The sequence below is a fragment of the Phyllobates terribilis genome, unplaced genomic scaffold (genome assembly GCF_046119375.1).
Source record: "Phyllobates terribilis strain yellow unplaced genomic scaffold, ASM4611937v1 Scaffold_11__3_contigs__length_659146591, whole genome shotgun sequence".
Taxonomy (NCBI): domain Eukaryota; kingdom Metazoa; phylum Chordata; class Amphibia; order Anura; family Dendrobatidae; genus Phyllobates; species Phyllobates terribilis.
Window position 1 is genome coordinate 607,249,371 of NW_027362771.1, and position 6,519 is coordinate 607,255,889.

Genomic DNA, 6,519 nt, shown 5'->3' on the forward strand with positions numbered 1-6,519 from the left:
TTCCTTGCTGCTGCTTCTGATTATCTGTTACGTACAGGCAGGGGTGTAGGAATCCTTCATGTTTGAGTGTCCTGTATATGGGAGATCATAGCGAGTATCTATACACATAATTCTGTGATGTCTAAAAATTAGCGGATGAGCCAACAGAGGAAAGGTTTGTAAAATATCTGGATACAAGTCATATGTTTTGTAAAATAGTGCCCAAGAATCAATGTACAAATAAATCACTGATAACTACGTTGCTCATGCAAAATAAGATTTGTATTTTTGTCTAATTAGATATACAATGTTTTCTGCCACTTATTTTATTAGCAAATTTCTGATTGAAATAAGTTTGAACATCCGTATGAGGTAGCGTGGCCGAGCAGTCTAAGGTGCTGGATTAAGGCTCCAGTCTCTCTGGAGGCGTGGGTTAATATCCCACCGCTGACATTATTTATTTGGATCTAATTTTTACCAAAAATTAGGAAACGGTTGAGGAAGTAAAGGGGTTTGAGAACTTAGGAGGCAGCGATCATGCTATCCTATAATTTTGAACTAAAAAAGGAGGAAAACTTGCGAAAACTGATATTTTTAGATTGGACTGTAGAAAGGCAGTTTTTAATGGACTCAGTAAAAAGGAAGGAAAGGTAGGATGTTTTAAAGAAAAGAAATGTCCAGGAAGGAAGAAAATTTTGCTAAATTAAATTCTCACTGCACAATCAGTAACAATCCCGAAAAAAGGAAGAATGGAAAGCATTTATGCAGACCAGGATGGCTGAGTACTGAACTTAAAAGCTTGCTAAAAAGGAACAAAGAAATGAATATCAAATGGAAAGAAGGGTTCATATCTAAAGAAGAATATAATGCTGTCTGCAGGGAAAGCTGGGCTAGCGTTAGTAGAGCTAAAGCCAGTAATGAAGTGAGGCTTGCAAGAGAGACCAAAAGCAATAAGAAAGGATTTTGGAAGTAAGTCAAATGTTAAAGAAAATCCAAAGATGCTATAGGATTTTTACAGGATGAAAAGGGTAAAGTGGTCAATAATGATGTTGAAAAGTCTGAACTTTTAAATTCCTATTTTGCTTCTGTGTTCTCTAAGAAAGCAAATGTAACATCAAGTGATCTTCACTGTGATGTAGAAGAAAAGGAACATGTGAACAAGCCATACGTTTGAATACTGCATATGAGTGGTCATGTTAGCTTTAGGCATCAGAATTAATTACATAATTTACCATCTATGCTACATCCATGTCTGTTCAATCAATGATCAACCATTCTCAAAATTTGCCAAAATCAATCTTGGTCAAAAGAAGTCTAACTGCTAGCTCATATCCCTGCTGCCTTTTTAGGATTATCAATACAGGATGAGCAGAGTGATTAGCAAACATAAACAGAGCCAAGCTGCTTTTGTTGCTTTCCAGTAAGGCATCCTAGTGATGGATTCATAGCTACACTGCTCTGCACTGCTGTATAATGTCTTCCTTGCTGCTGCTTCTGATTTTCTGTTACGTAGACGCAGGGGTGTAGAAATCCTTCATGTTTGAGTGTCCTGTATATGGGAGATCATAGCAAGTAATCTATACCACCTAATTCAGTGATATCTAAAAATTAGCGGATGAGCCAACACAGGAAAGATTAGTAAAATATCTGGATACAAGTCATATGTTTTGTAAAATGGTGCCGCAAAGTCAATGTACAAACAAATCCCTGATAATTACATTGCTGTTCCATACTAACATTTGTCTTTTTGTCTTATTGGATATAAAATATTTTCTGTCACTTACATCAAAATAAACTTCTGATATAAATAAATAAGAATATTTGTAAGCGGTAGCGTGGCTGAGCGGTCTAAGTCGCAGGATTAAGTCTCCAGTCTCTCTGGATGCATGGGTTAAAATCCCACCACTGCCATTATTTAATTGGATCCAATTTTTACAAAAAATTTGGAAACGGTTGAGGAAGTAAAGAGGATTGAGAACTTAGGAGGCAGCGGTCATGCTATCCAATAATTTTGAAATAAAAAAGGAGGAAAACCTGCGAAAACTGAGATTTTAAGATTGGACTGTAGAAAGGCAGTTTTTAATGGACTCAGTAAAAAGGAAGGAAAGGTAGGATGTTCTAAAGGAAAGAAATGTCCAGGAACGATGGGGGATTTTGCTAAATTAAATTCTCACTGCACAATCAGTAACAATCCCGAAAAGAAGGAAGAATGGAAAGCATTTATGGAGACCAGGTTGGCTGAATACTGAACTTAAAAGCTTGCTAAAAAGGAACAAAGAAATGAATATCAGATGGAAAGAAGGGTTCATATCTAAAGAAGAATATAATGCTGTCTGCAGGGAAAGCTGGGCTAGTGTTAGAAGAGCTAAAGCCAGTAATGAAGTGAGGCTTGCAAGAGAGACCAAAAGCAATAAGAAAGGATATTGGAAGTAAGTCAAAAGTTAAAGAAAAGTCAAAGACGCTATAGGATTTTTAAAGGATGAAATGGTAAAGTGGTCAATAATGATATTGAGAAGACTGAACTTTTAAATTCCTATTTTGCTTCTGTGTTCTCTAAGAAAGCAAATATAACATGAAGTGATCTTCACTGTGCTGTAGAAGAAAAGGAACATGTGAACAAGTCATACGCATGAATACTGCATATGAGTGGTCATGTTGGCTTTAGGCATCAGAATTAATGACATAATTTACCATCTATGTTACATCCATGTCAGTTCAATCAATGATCAACCATTCTCAAAATTTGCCAAAATCAATCTTGGTCAAAAGAAGTCTAACTGCTAGCTCATATCCCGGCTGACTTTTTAGGGTTATCAATGCAGGATGAGCAGAGTGAATAGCAAATATAAACAGAGCCATGCTGCTTCTGCTGCTTTCCAGTAAGTCACCCTAGTGATGGATTCATAGCTACACTGCTCTGCACTGCTGTATAATGTCTTCCTTGCTGCTGCTTCTGATTATCTGTTACGTACAGGCAGGGATGTTGAAATCCTTCATGTTTGATTGTCCTGTATATGGGAGATCATAGCAAGTAATTTATACCACCTAATTCAGTGATATCTAAAAATTAGCGGATGAGCGAACAGAGGAAAGATTAGTTAAATATCTGGATGCAAGTCATATGTTTTGTGAAATGGTGCCCCAGAGTCAATCTACAAACAAATCCCTAATAAATACGTTGCTCATGCATAATAACATTTGTATTTTTGTTTATTTAGATATACAATGCTTTCTGCCACTTATATCATTAGCAAATTTCTGATTTAAATAAGTTTGAACATCAGTATGCGGTAGCGAGGCCGAGTGGTATAAGGCGCTGGATTAAGGCTCCAGTCTCTCTGGAGGCGTGGGTTCCAATCCTACCCTGCCATTATTCATTTGGATCAAATTTTTACCAAAAATTAGGAATCGGTTGAGGAAGTAAAAGGGATTGAGAATTTAGGAGGCAGCGGTCACGCTATCCAATAATTTTGAACTACGAAAGCTGGAAAACCTGCGAAAGCTGAGATTATAAGATTGGACTGTAGAAAGGCAGCTTTTAATGAACTCAGTAAAAAGGAAGGAAAGGTCGGATGTTCTAAAGGAAAGAAATGTCCTGGAAGGATGGGAGATTTTGCTAAATTAAATTCTCACAACAATCAGTAACAATCCCGAAAAGAAGGAAGAATGGAAAGCATTTATGGAGACCAGGATGGCTGAAAACTGAACTTAAAAACTCGCTATAAAGGAACAAAGAAATGAATATCAAATGGAAAGAAGGGTTCATTTCTAAAGAAGAATATAATGCTGTCTGCAGGGAAAGCTGGGCTAGCGTTAGAAGAGCTAAAGCCAGTAATGAAGTGAGGCTTGCAAGAGAGACCAAAAGCAATAAGAATGGATTTTGGAAATAAGTTAAAGAAAAACCAAAGATGCTATAGGATTTTTAAAGGATGAAAAGGGTAAAGTGGTCAATAATGATGAATTTTTAAATTCCTATTTTGCTTCTGTGTTCAGTAAGAAAGCAAATGTAACATCAAGTGATCTTCACTGTGCTGTAGAAGAAAAGGAACATGTGAACAAGTCATACGTATGAATACTGCATATGAGGGGTCATGTTGGCTTTAGGCATCAGAATTAATTACATAATTTACCATCTATGTTACATCCATGTCAGTTCAATCAATGATCAACCATTCTCAAAATTTGCCAAAATCAATCTTGGTCAAAAGAAGTCTAACTGCTAGCTCATATCCCTGCTGCCTTTTTAGGGTTATCAATACAGGATGAGCAGAGTGATTAGCAAACATAAACAGAGCCATGCTGCTTCTGCTGCTTTCCAGTAAGTCACCCTAGTGATGGATTCATAGCTACACTGCTCTGTGCTGCTGTATAATGTCTTCCTTGCTGCTGCTTCTGATTATCTGTTATGTTCAGGCAGGGGTGTAGGAATCCTTCATGTTTGAGTGTCCTGTATATGGGAGATCATAGCAAGTAATCTATATCACCTAATTCAGTGATATCTAAAAATTAGCAGATGAGCCAAAAGAGGAAAGATTAGTAAAACATCTGGATACAAGTCATATGTTTTGTAAAATGGTGCCCCAGAGTCAATGTACAAACAAATCCCTGATAATTAGTCTTTTTGTCTAATTGGATATTCAATATTTTCTGCCACTTAGATCATTAGCAAATTTCTGATATAAATAACTTTGAACATCTGTATGAGGTAGCGTGGCCGAGTGGTCTAAGGTGCTGGATTTATGCTCCAGTCTCTCTGGAGGTGTGGGTTCAAATCCCACTGCTGTCATTATTAATTTGGATCTGATTTTTAACAAAAATTAGTAAACTGTTGATGTAGCAGAGGGAATTGAGAATGTAGGAGGCAGCGGTCATGCTATCCTATAATTTTGAACTACAAAAGGTGGAAAACATGCGAAAAATGAGATTTTAACCCTCCGTCACATACAATAAGCCAGACAGGCACATCTCTTTTACTTTCATTTCTCCTTCCTCATATTACAGTTGGATTGCAGAGCTTCAGGAGGACAGATATAACTGCGCTAATCTCTCACGCTCATTGTATATGAACACGTCACACTCAATAAGGTTGGTATTTTATGTTTTTGTTCATCATAATTGTTTATTTAGCTAGTTTTATGATTGTATAGCACAAAGTGTGAGGATATTTCATAGAAATAAGGCAGATTAAAAAAGAAAGTGTGCTGCTCAGGCATATACAGTAGTTCCCTAACACATATTCCTTCTCTTGCTTCAGATTATCTGCTGAAATGGAGAGGAAAATGTACAATTTATCAAAAAACCTTGATGTTGAGGAAGTAACAAACATGCTGTTAGATGATGCAGACCCCACACTGAATGAGGATTTAGGAGAGGAAAGTGAGCTTGATTCTCATGGTGAGGTGGAAGTATGTGAAGTGGATTCTGAAACAGAGCAAGATGGTGACAGTGATGAGGATGAAGATGTAGAATCTTATTATATGGGAAAAGATAAAAAAAACAATGGAACAAGAAGCCACTCCAGAAAAAACGAAGGGAACCTCAAAACATTATTACTCACCTTCCTGCAGTTATAGGAACGGCAAGTAATGCAAAAACTGCAGTTGAATGCTGGAATAGTTCATTCACAGATGACATTCTGGACTCTATTGTCACATATACCAACCAATATATAGACATTATAAAGGACAAGTTCATCTGCAACAGAACCATCAAGGCCACAGATGAAATAGAACTGCGTGCTTTTTTTGGATTATTATACCTTGCAGGAGCTTATAGGGCAAATAGACAAAGTTTGGAGGAACTTTGGAGTAAACATGGGGATGGAGTTGAAAAATTTGGCCTTGCTATGTCCATAAACAGATTCAAGCTTCTAATTCGTTGCCTTCGGTTTGACGACAGAACTACCCGAACCGAACGTAAAACACATGACCGACTTGCTCCAGTCCGTGATATATTCCAAAAATTAGTTGAAAACTGTAAAAAAAGCTATTGCCCTGGGGAGAATCTCACTATTGACGAAATGCTCCCTGGTTTTCGTGGTAAATGTGCCTTTCGTCAATATATTCCATCAAAGCCTAACAAATGTGGAATAAAAATGTATGCCCTTGTTGATGCCAGTAAGATCTACACTTACAACCTGGAAGTTTATGCAGGAAAACAACCATTAGGTCCTTACTGTGTCAGCAACAAACCCAGTGATGTTGTAAAAAGACTGGCTGAGCCCTTATTTGGATCGGCTCGCAATATAACAGCTGACAATTGGTTTTCAAATTGTGATCTGATTGATTATCTGAAAATGCAGAAGCTTTCATATGTCGGAACTGTAAGAAAAAATAAAAAAGAATTGCCTACACAGTTTGTAAGTGTGAAAGGGAGACAACAGTACAGCAGTATGTTTGCATTCCATAATGGAAAGGTTTTGGTTTCCTATGTACCACAAGCATAAAAATTGTACTTCTTCTATCAACACTTCATGATGATGATGCCATCGATCCTGGGACTGAGGCACAAAAAAACCCTGAGATAATTACATTTTATAAT

The 6,519-nt window shown here is 37.1% G+C and overlaps 1 non-coding gene across 1 annotated transcript; it reads left to right on the forward strand.

Annotated features, from left to right (window-relative positions):
* The first annotated feature begins 4,683 nt into the window (after positions 1-4,683).
* TRNAI-UAU (transfer RNA isoleucine (anticodon UAU)) lies at positions 4,684-4,765 on the forward strand. Its single transcript has one exon. It is a non-coding gene; the product is annotated as a tRNA-Ile (tRNA).
* The last annotated feature ends 1,754 nt before the right edge of the window (positions 4,766-6,519 follow it).